This window comes from Bos indicus x Bos taurus, chromosome 11, assembly GCF_003369695.1.
Source record: "Bos indicus x Bos taurus breed Angus x Brahman F1 hybrid chromosome 11, Bos_hybrid_MaternalHap_v2.0, whole genome shotgun sequence".
In the NCBI taxonomy this organism is placed as follows: domain Eukaryota; kingdom Metazoa; phylum Chordata; class Mammalia; order Artiodactyla; family Bovidae; genus Bos; species Bos indicus x Bos taurus.
In genome coordinates, this window is record NC_040086.1 from 55,628,192 (window position 1) to 55,643,518 (window position 15,327).

General features: G+C 36.6%; 1 protein-coding gene across 5 annotated transcripts in view; it reads right to left on the bottom strand.

The window, feature by feature from the left end:
• Positions 1-15,327, bottom strand: part of CTNNA2 (catenin alpha 2) — a 1,359,097-nt gene that overhangs the window by 1,168,971 nt on the left and 174,799 nt on the right. The window lies entirely within an intron of this gene.

Consider the following 15,327-nt stretch of genomic DNA (forward strand, 5'->3'; position numbering starts at 1 on the left):
ACAGGGAGGCCTGGCTGCTGCGATTCATGGGGTTGCAAAGAGTCGGACATGACTGAGCGACTGAACTGAACTGAAGTTAGAAATACAGTGTTCTATTCATACTTAAACAAGTGGAACAAAAATGTCATAAATTTTTTAGCTAAGCAAAAACTCATTAATTTTTTGAAATATATATATTATACATACTATGTATATGTATACAAAAGCTATTCTACCACACTTGATAAAGTCTTGAGAAAGAAAAAAGTGGAGAAATTGGAAAACAAACTAAAAAAAACAGGACCACTGAATATGAAATAGAAAAAGTGAAACAAATTAGGTAAAAGTAAAAGATCATCATATAGTCTAGGTGTTTTTAAACATGGTTGCTCATTAGAATCATATCTGGAACTCTGGAGAAAAAAACAATACCTGGGCATTTGTATTTTTCAAAAAATTACAAGATAATTCTAATATCCATCTGGATTTTAAGAAGGATGGTATGGGGAGGGAGGAGGGAGGAGGTTCAGGATGGGGAACACGTGTACACCCATGGTGGATGCATGTTGACGGATGGCAAAACCAATACAATATTGTAAAGTAAAAAAAATAATAATAATAATACATAAATATAAATTATAAATGTTAAAAAAAACTGATTATAGATTTCTACATTAAGTGGTAGATTTAGTGATACAGAGTTCTATTATTTTCTGTTGACCAATCATGATACAGTGATAATAAAATGAATAATTACATAATCACAACAGTAAAAGATGTTTATCAGTTTTCACAATCAATAGCCAGACAAAAAAATAAAAGACAACTACAATTGAAAGCCATAATGGAAGTATGATTAAACTAACAATATAAAATATTTACATATATTTGAGGGAGTTAAACAGAGTGATGTGGTAAGTGGGAGTTCATACATGCACATGGTCTCATCTCCCCAGCCAGTCTATGTCTTTTGGTTGGTATATTTAATCCATTTATAGTTAACGCAATTATCAATATATATAATTCTACTGTCATGTTCTTAATTGTTTTGGGTTATTTTGTGTAGGTCTTTTCCTTCTCTTGTGTTTCCTGCCTAGAGAAGTTCCTTTAGTACCTGTTGTAAAGCTAGAATTCTCTTAACTTCTGCTTGTTTGGAAGGCTTGTGATTTCCCCATCAAATCTGAACAAGAGTCTTTCTGGGTAGAGTATTCTTAGCTATACATTCTTCTTTTTCATCATTTCAAATATATTATGCCATTCCCTTCCAGTTTGTAGAGTTTCTGTCGAGAAATCAGCTGATAGCCTGATGGGAGTTCCCTTGTATGTTATTTGTTGTTTTTTCCTTTATTGCTTTTAATATTTTATCTTCATCTTTAATTTTGATTATTATGATGTGAATGTTGATGTGTTTAATGTTGTCCCATAGGTCTCTTGAACATTTTTTTTCATTCTTTTTTTTTTTTTTTCCTATATTCTCTTTTGCAGTAGTGATTTCTGCCATGCTGTCTTCCAAGTCCTTATCTAAGTCCTTATCCATTCTTCTGCCTAAGTTATCCTGTCATCAGTTCCTTCTAGTGTACTGTTCATCTCTGTTTGTTTGTTCTTTAGTGCTTCCAGGTCTTTGGTAAATATTTCTGCATCTTCTCCATTCTTTTTCTAAGATCCAGGATCATCTTCCCTATCATTCTGAATTCTTTTTCTGGAAGGCTGCCTATCTCCACTTCATTTAGGTGTTTTTCTGGGAGATAACTTTCATCTGGAACATAACCCTCTGTCTTTTCATTCTGATTAACTTTCTGCAAGTTTTCATTTTGGTGACTGCGGGATGGTAGTACTTCTTGCTTCTTCTGTCTCCCCTCTGGAGGATGATGCTAAAAGATTTGTGTAGGCTTCTGGATGACAGGGACTCATGGTAGGAAAAATTGGGTCTTGCTCTGGTGGGCACAGCCACACTCAGTAAAACTTTAATCCTATTGTCTGCTGATGGCTAGGGCTGGGCTCCCTCCTTCTTAGATGTTGACCTGAGGTAACCCAGCCCTGGAGTCCACAGGCTCTATGGTAGGGTTAATGAATACCTCTAAGAGGGATCACATCGAGAGACACCTAGGACTGTGGCTGCCAGTGCTCCTGTCCCCTCAATAAGACATTGCTAATCCACACCTCCACATGAGATCCTTCAACCCTAGCAGGGAGGTCTGCTTCAGTCTCCTGTGGGGTCACTGCTCCTTTCCCCTGGGTCATGGTGTGCTCAAGATTTTGTTTGTGCTCTTGAAGAATGGAGTTTATACTTCCCCCAGTCCTGTGGAAGTCCTATTCGAATACCACTGGCCTTCAAAGTCAGATTCTCTGGGGATTCTTAGCCCCTTTGTCAGATCTCCAGGCTGAGAAACCTGTCATGAGGCTCAGAACTTTCACAACAGTGGGAGAACTTCTGTGGTATTACTGTTCTCTAGTTTGTGGGTCACCTACCCAGCAGGTATGTGAGATTTGATTTTATCTTAATTGTGCTCCTTCTACCATTTTGTTGTGGCTGGCTTCTTCTTTGTCTTTGGATATGGGGTATCTTTTTTTGGTGGGTTCTAGTGTCCTCTTCGGAGAAGGCAATGGCACCCCACTCCAGTACTCTTGCCTGGAAAATCCTATGGACGGAGGAGCCTGGTAGGTAGTCCATGGGGTCACTAAGAGTCGGGCACAACTGAGCAACTTCACTTTCACTTTTCACTTTCCTGCATTGGAGAAGGAAATGGCAACCCACTCCAGGGTTCTTGCCTGGAGAATCCCAGGAACGGGGGGAGCCTGGTGGGCTGCTGTCTATGGGGTTGCACAGAGTCGGACACGACTGACGAGACTTAGCAGCATCAGCAGCAGTGTCCTCCAGTTGATGGTTTAGTTGTGTCATTCTTAATACAGTTGCATGCATGCTAACTCACTTCAGTCATGTCTGACTCTTCACGACCCTATGGGCTGTAGTCCAACAGGCTCCTCTGCCCATGAGATTCTCCAGGCAAGAATACTGGAGTGGGTTGCCATGCTCTCCTCCAGGGGATCTTCCTGAATGGAACTGGAGTCTCCTGCGGCTCCTGCATTGCAGGCAGCTTCTTTACTGCTGAGCCACATCTAAAACCATAACAATGCCTTACTACTTAACTTTTACTGCCCTGGGCTAATGAGAGAGGAACAGAGGCAGATGCTATCTGTTAAATGTAAGTATATTTATGTAAAAAAAAAAAAAAAAGTGAAATGATGGCATGGTAGACTCAATAGTTACTTCTTGCATAGTTGGTCCTAATGGTACACAAGGTAATGAGTGTTTGCCAAACACAAAAGACCTAGAGCTAAAGTAGTTACCAACATATCTATGTTGTACCCAATGATTTAAGGTCAGAAAAACATCATCCATCAAATTAATGAAAATTTCAATTTTCTTATTTTGTTTTGTTACTTATTTTATAAATTTCTTTATGAATAAAAATATGTGCAAACATAATTTCATGTTTTTAATACTACTTGAAGCTCACTCTAAGATTTGGGAGGATTTTTTTGGCTTTCATTTTGGGTTTAAAAGGATTCTACACATTACTCAAGTTTCAAAACTTTGCTAATACAGCTGGCCTCATAACAAAAAGAACATCACTCCCATCTGGTGGCAGACATCAAAATTTTGAACATAATTTCAAAACAGAAATTAATCTTAACTCTAGACTAGACACTAGTCAACTAAATTCCTATTTCAAAAGTGACAAACACAATAACTGCCAAGTAATCCAACATATGACATCAATTCAAAGAAGTACATGAAACATAATGAATTACTTTTAGTTGTGGGTACCAAACATTAAAAAAAGTACAACTTAAGAAGTGTTAATATTAGGGAATGAAACCGTAATTGTAAAATAATAAAAACACTTTATAGTCTTTCAATTAAATATTAATATATGTCATAAAGGTAAACTTCCCAAAGCATAATCTCATTCAGTTCAGTTCAGTTCAGTCGCTCAGTCGTGTCCAACTCTTTGAGACCCCATGAATCACAGCACACCAGGCCTCCCTGTCCATCACCAACTCCCAGAGTTTACTCAAACTCACGTCTATCGAGTCAGTGATGCCATCCAGCCATCTCATCCTCTGTTGTCCCCTTCTCATCCTGTCCCAAAGCCCTCCCAGCATCAGGGTCTTTTCCAATGAGTCACCTTTTCACAAGAGGTGGCCAAAGTATTGGAGCTTCAGCTTCAGCATCATTCCTTCCAATGAACACCCAGGACTGATCTCCTTTAGGATGGACTAGTTGGATCTCCTTGCAGTCCAAGGGACTCTCAAGAGTCTTCTCCAACACCACAGTTCAAAAGCATCAATTCCTTGGCACTCAGCTTTCTTCACAGTCCAACGTTCACATCCATACATGACCACAGGAAAAACCATAGCCTTGACTAGATGGATCTTTGTTGGCAAAGTAGTGTCTCAGCTTTTAAATATGCTATCTAGGTTGGTCATAACTTTCTTTCCAGGGAGTAAGCGTCTTTTAATTTCATGGCTGCAGTCACCATCTGCAGTGATTATGGAGCCCCCAAAAATAAAGTCTGACACTGTTTCCACTGTTTCCCCATCTATTTCCCATGAAGTGATGGGACCAGATGCCATGATCTTCGTTTTCTGAATGTTGAGCTTTAAGCCAACTTTTTCACTCTCTTCTTTCACTTTCATCAAGAGGCTTTTGAGTTCCTCTTCACTTTCTGCCACAAGGGTGGTGTCATCTGCATATCTGAGGTTATTGATATTTCTCCCGGCAATCTTGATTCCAGCTTGTGCTTCTTCCAGGCCAGAATTTCTCATGATGTACTCTGCATATAAGTTAAATAAGCAGGGGGACAATATACAGCCTTGACGTACTCCTTTTCCTATTTGGAACCAGTCTGTTGTTCCATGTCCAGTTCTAACTGTTGCTTCCTGACCTGCATATAGGTTTCTCAAGAGGCAGGTCAGGTGCCCTGGTATTCCCATCTTTCTCAGAATTTTCCATAGTTTATTGTTATCCACACAGGCAAAGGCTTTGGCTTAGTCAATAAAGCAGAAATAGATGTTTTTCTGGAACTCTCTTGCTTTTTCCATGATCCAGCAGATGTTGGCAATTTGATCTCTGGTTCCTCTGCCTTTTCTAAAACCAGCTTGAACATCTCGAAGTTCGTGGTTCACGTATTAGTGAAACCTAGCTTGGAGAATTTTCAACATTACTTTACTAGCGTGTGAGATGAGTGCAATTGTGTGGTAGTTTGAGCATTCTTTGGCATTGCCTTTTGGGATTAGAATGAAAACTGACTTCTTCCAGTCCTGTGGCCACTGCTGAGTTTTCCAAATTTGCTGGCATATGGAGTGCAGCACTTTCATAGCATCATCTTTCAGGATTTGAAATAGCTCAACTGGAATTCCATCACCTCCACTAGCTTTGTTTGTAGTGATGCTTTCTAAGGCCCACTTGACTTCACATTCCAGGATGTCTGGCTCTAGGTGAGTGATCACACCATCATGATTATCTGGGTCATGAAGATCTTTTTTGTACAGTTCTTCTGTGTATTCTTGCCACCTCTTCTTAATATCTTCTGCTTCTGTTAGGTCCATATCATTTCTGTCCTTTATCGAGCTCATCTTTGCATGAAATGTTCCCTTGGTATCTCTAATTTTCTTGAAGAGATCTCATTACATGTATTCAAATCCTATTTTTAATATATGTTATTTTTTCTTTCACAAGGAAAGATATGGAGGTTTTAAATAAAGTAATGATTTTTAAGTTATTCAGCCACAAAACCTTATAATAAAGACAGATAAACATTTTTCAAAGTCAGAAAAACAGCTTTTTAGAATTAAAATGGGAATTGTTATTTTAAAAACAAAAACAGGAAAATATTTGGAAACAGGTTAACCACATTACACCTAAATTTGATCAAATAAATAAATAAGCTTATTAGAATTCCCACTGTTTGCTTTTAGTACATTCTTCACCTTCACACAGTTCCAATCCTCTGACAAAGATGAATAATCAACTTATTACAACATTATAGTATCACCATGGAACCATCCAAATGTATTAATCTTCGAATCACATGAATAAAACATGAATTAAGGTAGTTTCAATAGTGATATTTTCTGGACAGATGGAGAAAGGATACAACGAGACTTCATTTCATACTTTTTTTCTTTAGGTAAATTCATATACAAAATATTTTGTAAACAGTATAAGACAGAGTGCTCTTGTCTGTAAAATCCCATGGACGGAGGAGCCTGGTAGGCTGCAGTCCGTGGGGTCGATAAGAGTCGGACACGACTGAGAGACTTCACTTTCACTTTTCACTTTCATGCATTGGAGGAGGAAATGGCAACCCACTCCAGTGTTCTTCCCTGGAGAATCCCAGAGACGGCGGGGCCTGGTGGGCTGCTGTCTATGGGGTCCCACAGAGTCAGACACGACTGAATCGACTTAGCAGCAGTAGCAGCAGCATAAGACAGAGTATGATATAACAAAAAGACACATACTGACTTAATTCTCAGAAGTTATTTCATTTCTGACTATCAGTTTATTTCTCTAATCACTTTCCAACTTTAAATTCTCTAATTTTAAATCTAAGTCTGAAAAAAAAAAATCTAAATCTGTTTCCCTGATTCAATGCACAGAAGAATTTAACTATTGTTGTGAGTCACAAAGAGGTAATTCCTGTATAAGGACTAATACCAAAGGTGGATAAAATAAGTTATTTTTTAAAGCATAAAATTGAATTTTTAAATTTTGAAATAATATTTTAAGGATATAATATTCTAATTATTTAGGTTTTGAGATAAGTATTAACTTTTTGAGTAAAGTTTAAAAAGACTTAAATATAGAAGGCATTAGAGCCCAACCTAATAGGGCCCCATGGACATTACTGAAAATGATACAGAAAAAGATTAAAGAGAGCTCCTCTTCTCAGGAGGTTCTTTCCCCATCAGGCCAATTTAGAACAGCTCATTAAACATCAATGGTATTCTTTTATCAGATGCTTAGGGTTATTTCTTAAGTTGCATATTCATCTTTCTATAGAGAAACAAGGAACAAAATTCTAACAAATTTCATCCTGTACTATTGTGATGGCCTTAGCTTCATTAGTTTACTGAAATGTTTAAGGCTGAATTTCAGTAATTTATAAGTTTTTCCTTTAGTTATCTTTGATTAAATGTAAAACATAAATAATTCTTCTAAATCTACATTAAAATGTTTTTTTCCTAAAGAAAATATCCAATGAATCCCTATTTTATACATGGCATCCAATTCCTAGTAATAATTAATTACTATCCAGTAAGTCACATTTATCAAGTAATAAAGCCATTACTATCAAGCCAGTACTACCAAGTAATAAAGAACACTGCATTAATAGCAAACCTATATTACTGTGAAGGACAGGGAAGCCTGGTGTGCTGCAGTTCATAGGATTGCAAAAAGTTGGATACGACTTAGTGACTGAACAACAATATTAATATGAGAACACTGTCAGACACTTAACAACTCATTTTAATGGACTGTCTCAGGTACCACTTTAATAATCTTATGACGTATCCATAACTTACATATGAGGACAGATTAAGTAACATATTCAAGCTCTGATTCACAATCAAGCCTTCCTAACTTCAAAGCTTGTATAAACATAATCACTATTTCAATGGTGTGAAAATAATTAATAAATTGCAACTTACAAATCTACAAAATTAAGGTAGATTTTGCATTGGAAAAATAATGGCCTTCTGTATATACTTTTTAATTACAAAGAGAATATTTACATTTTCATTTCTAACTGGTTTGCATAGACAAAACTATCTTTGTATATTTATACTATATCTGGCTATCTTACCTTATTCTCACATTGATTTCAATGGTACACAATAATAATATAAATGAAAGATTTTATCTGTCCTATTCCTATGTTTACATGATCTTATTCTTATTAAAAGTTTTTATTAGAAAAGATTACAAAATTCTGTCAAATATCTGTTTAGTACCCCAGGGTATAATCTATTGAGAAACTAAAATATTTTTGTTTCCTGATAACAGACTATCATATTCTTTAAAAAGTCTTATTTTGTTATGAATATGCTAAACTTTTGATACACTGCTGGATGATACTTTCTACATTTTATAGAATTTTTTTTGCATTTAAATTCAGAAATAAGATTGAATTATCACTGTCCTTTTTTAAAGTTATTTTAGAGTGTCTTGATTTTTTAATATAAAAGCTATGTTTCTTCAAGAACTACTGAGGAGCTGTTAAATTTTTTCTACGGTTGAAGCAGAACTTTAAGTAACACTGCAATTATCAGTTCTTTAAATATCAGATAGTATTCAGCTAGACATCCATCTGTTCTGCTGCTTTTTAATAACAGATCTTTAAAAGCTTTCCAATATTTATATGGCTTAATCCAGTTTTCCACTTCCTCTTGGATAAATTTTGATTATTTCAATCTTTCTAGGATTTTATTCCCTTCCTCTATGTTTTCATTTTCCTAGGTATAGAGTTGTATGTAATATTCAACTATGCTTCTTTTAATCTCTCTTGTTCCTAGAGTTCTTTCTGCTTTCCCACTCATAATCTTATGTATTCTTTATATATTTTCCATAATATGTGCCTGAGGGATTTATATTGGCCATTTCAAGAAAGAATCAGGGCTTCCCTGGTGGTCCAGTGGTTGGGAGTTGCCTGACAATGCAAGGAAAATGTACTGGATTTCTGCTCCAGGAAGATCCTACACACTGCAGGGCAGTTAAGCCACTGTACCACACGACTTGCGCCAGCACTCACAAACTGCAACTACTGAGCCATGTGTGCTGCAACTACTGAGGCCTGAATGGCTGGAGTCCACGCTCTGCAAACAAGAGAAGCCAGCTCAAGGATAGGCCCATGGAGCACAATCAGAGAGTAGCCCTCATTCTTCACAACTAGAGAAAGCCGTTGCACAACAGCAAAGACCCAGCACAACCAAAAATAAATAAATAAATGGCATCTTTGACAAAACAAGAATCAAATTTTGAATAAATTTAACCCTTTGAACTCACTATTTTAGTGATTCCAGTGTTTATGGTTATTAAATTCTGATTTCCTAGTTTCTTTTGATGTTCTTTTTCTAATTTGTTGAATACTTAGTTTATTTCTGGTTTTTCTTTAGTAAAAAAGGCATTTAAAGCTAAAATTTTGTACTAAGCACAGTTTTAGTGGGTATGTATATTTTGTTAAGAAGAGATCATCTTTTTCATTAAGTCAAATATAGTTTATAATTTCCCTTTGCTTTTAAGAGTTATCTAAGAGTGTGTCCTAATTTCCTAATAAATTTGCCAAATATAGTTTTTCCATTTCCTAATAAAGCTTAGTATCACAGAACATGGCCTATTAAAGATTTTTACTCTCTTGAATTTATAAAAGTTCAGGCATCTTTTTCAAGGTCTAAAATGAATCTTTTCTCACATGAAATTGCATGATTTCCATAATGTAAAATTTTTCCAAAAAGAATCTTGCCATTTCAACATTGTAAGTTAAACATGCACCTCATATACATTATGATAGAAATGAGGGAAAGTTTTGTTTACTACTTTAAGTAGTTACAGATGGTAAATTCCTGACATCACTTTCCTTACAACAGTGAATGAATTTTATTGAGAATTCCTAACCTTCTGGTGTTTATTTCAACTCTATCCAGCTTTATATAAACTGCAGGATGGCTACAGGCATATAGAGTCACTGGATATTTCAATGAATTTTATTCCATTCATTAAACTGTAATATGTGTTTGGTTCATATGGGGCTTTGTTTAGGTTAGTTTTCTCTCTCATTTCCACCTTTTGCTTTAAATGTTGAACATGGAGTTTATATCTAATATTATCTTCAGATTAGATCAGATCAGATCAGTCTTTCAGTCATGTCTGACTCTTTGCGACCCCATGAATCACAGCACTCCAGGCCTCTCTGTCCATCACCAACTGTTGGAGTTCACTCAGATTCACGTCCATCAAGTCGGTGATGCCATCCAGCCATCTCATCCTCTGTCGTCCCCTTCTCCTCTTGCCCCCAATCCCTTCCAGCATCAGAGTCTTTTCCAATGAGTCAACTCTTCACATGAGGTGGTCAAACTACTGGAGTTTCAGCTTTAGCATCATTCCTTCCAAAGAAATTCCAGGGCTGATCTCCTTCAGAATGGACTGGTTGGATCTCCTTGCAGTCCAAGGGACTCTCAAGAGTCTTCTCCAACACCACAGTTCAAAAGCATCAATTCTTCGGCGCTCATCCTTCTTCACAGTCCAACTCTCACATCCATACATGACCACAGGAAAAACCATAGCCTTGACTAGACGAACCTTTGTTGGCAAAGTAATGTCTCTGCTTTTGAATATGCTATCTAGGGTGGTCATAACTTTCCTTCCAAGGAGTAAGCGTCTTTTTATTTCATGGCTGCAGTCACCATCTGTAGTGATTTTGGAGCCCAGAAAAATGAAGTCTGACACTGTTTCCACTGTTTCCCCATCTATTTCCCATGAAGTGGTGGGACCGGATGCCATGATCTTCGTTTTCTGAATGTTGAGCTTTAAGCCAACTTTTTCACTCTCCACTTTCACTTTCATCAAGAGGCTTTTGAGTTCCTCTTCACTTTCTGCCATAAGAGTGGTGTCACCTGCATATCTGAGGTTATTGATATTTCTCCCGGCAATCTTGATTCCAGCTTGTGCTTCTTCCAGTCCAGCGTTTCTCATGATGTACTCTGCATATAAGTTAAATAAGCAGGGGGACAATATACAGCCTTGACATACTCCTTTTCCTATTTGGAACCAGTCTGTTGTTCCATGTCCAGTTCTAACTGTTGCTTCCTGACCTGCATACAAATTTCTCAAGAAGCAGATCAGGTGGTCTGGTATTTTCATCTCTTTCAGAATTTTCCAGTTTCTTGTGATCCACACAGTCAAAGGCTTTGGCATAGTCAATAAAGCAGAAATAGATGTTTTTCTGGAACTCTCTTGTTTTTTCCATGATCCAGCGGATGTTGGCAATTTGATCTCTGGTTCCTCTTCCTTTTCTAATATTATCTTATCTCTCCTAAATTATTCATATGTCTTCAAAGGATCAACAATCATATTAATCTTACCCTTAAGATTTCATTCCAGGGGTGGGAATGGTGAGTCTTGATAACACAAGCATATTATCACGAAACAATATTTACAAAAGCCTATCTTAAAAGTCACATTTTTGAGAGAATCATTTTTTTATTTTTTTTAAATCACTGTAGAAACACTAGTAAGAAAGGCAAGCCATTTAGATATTAGGAGACACTGGAAGGGTGTTAAGAATAGTTACAGTACTAAGTCACCGTGTGAAATTCAACAAGACTTTGTAAGTATTTTCCTGTATTAAGTGAAAAAATATGAAATAGACTATTAACTGTCTTGATTTTCAACAAGTATTTTTTAATGTATTGCCTTTATTGATAGAAGAATTTGAAATGACTGGATTGAAAGATACATGGAAAAGGCTGTAATGTTTAAATGTAATCTTAGATATTTTGGTCTTTAGATAAATCAAGAGCAAATATGTAAAGATACGAAACTTTTAAGAAATGAGACAGTTTATGTGTAATATTGTGCTTGCCCATGCTAGATTCACTCATATCCTTCTCACTGACATACAGTATTGGTTTACGACCAGTATGAACCTGAAATACAACCATCAAGAAAAGAAAAATGGAGACTACATTTAATTAACACAGGGCACTATGTTCTAATTATTGCTTCATTTCATCTGCATGATAAGGATTAAATATATTGGCATGAATCTGAAGTGAAAATTCCAACACTAGAAAAAGGTAATCTGTGTTAGTAACCCAGCCGACAGAACTACATTTCCGAGCAGACCAACCACAAAGAACCTCCCAAATCAGGCTTTTTCAAGCTATCTATGATGAAAGGTCAAATATAGGTTATTCTAAAAGTGCATAAACCAAAGATTTTTAAAAATACAAGACAATGAATAACCCCAGAAATTTAAAGATAAAAAGCTCAAATTTTATGATTAGCTTCAACATGCATAAAATTACTCTATAAAACTACCATAAATTTTTCAAAGCACTTACTTTGAATTTCTGTGCTTATTGCTGTCCAATAACAAATAATTCATGGATCAGTCTTAGTCCACAAACCACAACTGCAGCAGCCAACATACTCTCAAATCTAAGAGTCTATCAGTATTAGGTGTTTCTTGAATAAATTTGTATAGCACTGATAAGAATCATGACCACATTAAAAAAGGGCATAAATCTAATGAAATGTTTCAACAATTACAAACATGTCTACTTCCTAATCCTTAGAACCTGTGAATGTATTACCTTAAATGGCAAAAGGGACTCTGCAGAGGATCTCAAGATCCAGAGATTATTTTAGAATATCTGGGTGACCCCAATATTATCACAGGAGTTGTTATAAGAGGGAGCTTCCCTGATAGCTCAGATGGTAAAGAATCTGCCTGGAATTCAGGAAGAAGGAGGGTTAAAGTCAGAGGTCAAGATATGATGGTAGAAGCTGAAGTCAGAGGAAAGATTTAAAGGTGCTAAACTGTTGGCTTTAATGATGGAGGAAAGCACCACAACCAAGGGCACAGGTGCACTCCTGATGCTAAAAATAGGAATGAACTTCCTCCTTAAGGAACACATCCCTACCAACATCTTGCATTTAGGACCTTTGACCCCTAGAATTGTATGATAATAGATGGGTGTTGTTTAAACTACTAAGATTGTGGTAATTTGTCATAGTGGCAACTGGAAGCATATAGGCATACAGACCTTGGTTCTGGGAAGTAGGGTGTTGCTATAACAACTACCTGAAAATGTGGAAATGGCTTTGAAATTGACGGTAGGCAGAGGCTGGGAACATTTTGAGGAGCATGATAGAAAAAGCCTAGATTACCTTGAACACAGAGTAAAATATGGATGTTAAAAGCCCTTCTGGTGAGGACTCAGAAGGAAGTGAACAGCACGGTAGAGTAAGCTTTTATCATTTTAGAAATTATTGAAATCATTATAAATGGACAGTTAAAGGAGGGCTCAGAAGGAAATGAAAAACATGTTATTGGAAAATGGAGAAAAAACAATATTTGTTATAGAGTAGAAGAAAGCTTAGCTGAATTGCTTCCTATAATTATATAGAAATCAGAATTGTAAGTGATGACCTTGAATATTTAGCTGAGAAGATTTCCAAGCAAAGTATTGAAGGAGTGGCCTAGTTTCTTCTTCCTGCTTATAGCGAAATATGAGAGGAGCTGGTCATGGACAGGGAGGCCTGGCGTGCTGCAATTCATGGGGTCGCAAAGAGTCAGACAGGACTGAGCGACTGAACTAAACTGAACTGAAGAGGAAAGAAACATACTGAGTCAAGAATTATTGGTACTTCCCTGGTGGTCCAGTGGTTAAGACTCCATGCCTCTACTTCAGGGGGCATGGGTTCAATCCCTAGTTAATGAATGTAAGATCCTGCCTCATGCCACAAGATGCAGCCAGAAAAAAATTTTTTGTTGTTAAGAATATTAAGTTGAAAGGAACCAAGACAGAATGATTCAGAAACTTCTCAGCCTAGGCAGATTGCAAGAGGTGTTAAAATTAGAAGTCTCAGTTTCAGGAAAAAGTGGCTCTTAAGAAAAAGTCAACTTTGTGTCTAGATAACCTTCAGTTAGTGCTTTGGAAAGATTAAAACCTTGATATGTTCATTCACACAAGGAGCTCTTGGAAAGATTAGACATGGGATTCATGGATTCCCTCAGTGATTTCAGCAGAAGACAAATTGGAGATGAGGTTATCCACGAAAGATCTACAAAGTATCCTGTTTTCTAATAGAGAAAATCTCAGATATATACAAGAGAGAACCACAGGTTTCTCAAGAATGTTACATCAGTTGAAATACTGACAATCTGAACTGAAAAAAAGAGATGAATTTCAAAAAAGCTGTTGCACTTTCAAGTTACACAGGCAGGAAATATTCAACTGAAAATACATGCTATCTTTCATGAAAAAAAAATAATGATTCTTAAAGAACCAGGCCCAGAGGGCAGAGCCTTGAGCCACAGAGGATTATCACCAAGCTGTGAAATCTGAGTTTGCCTAGTTGGAATTCTAAACTTCTTGAGACTGGTAACCATTTTTTTTCTTCCACATTGTCTCTTTTTAAATGCAAATGTCTGCACCTGTTATCTTATGCTTGTCCCACAATGCATTTTGAAGGTGTATGATTTATTTTCTAATTTCACTGGTACATAGATGAGAGAAATTTTGCTTGAAAAATGAATATAACTAGAACCTTGATGATAAGCATGAGAATGCTCAATTACATCTAACTCTTTGCAACCCAGTGGACTGTAGCCCACCAGGCTCCTCTGTCCATGGAATTTTACAGGTACAAATACTGAAGTGGGTCGCCATTTCCTACTCCAGGGGATCTTTCCCACTCAGGGATTGAAACCATGTCTCTTGTGTTTCCTGTACTAACAGGTAGATTCTTTACTATTTCACCACCGGGGAAGTCCCTATCTAAACCTTACTCATACCTAATTTAGAAGATTTAGATGATGAGATTTGGAAATTTTTAGCTGATGAATTTTAGATGAGATTTTGTCCATATTCTAACTCCTTGAAAGTCTGAATATACTACCTAAAAATGGCAAGAGAGACTTTTCAGATGTGATTTGCTCAAAGATCTTGAGATGAGGACATTATTCTAGAGTATCTGTGTGGGCCCAATGTAATCATAAGGGTCCTTCTAAGAGTGAGACAGGATTAGATATGAGGACATGAGCAGAGGTCAGTCAGAGAGAGATTTGAAGATGCCGTACTGCTGGCTTTGAATATGGAGGAAGGGGCCAAAGAAGGGAATGGCCTCTAGAACAGGGAAAAGGCAAAGAAACAGATTTTCTACTCGAGCCTCCAGAAGGAATGCTTCTTTACCAATATCCTAACATTAGGATCTCTGACTTCTAGAACCATAAGATAATAAACTTGGGATGCTTTACACCACCAAGTTTACAGTAATTTGCTATAGAAGCTACAGAAAACCAATATAAGTGATCTCTACCCATATAAATGGTCTCTACTTAATTTGTCATGGCATTTCTCTACAAATATACCCATAAAATCTTGAATTTTAACTTTCGGAAATTCTTTCTGAAATATAGCAAATAATATGCTTCACAAGACACACAAAAATTAATTTTTAAAATTTAAAAATCCAGAAGATGTTTTTCTGTTCACGGTCCTCATGTGGAATTTCAACATGATGAATTTTCCCTTTTAAACTAAAGACAAAGTAATTCA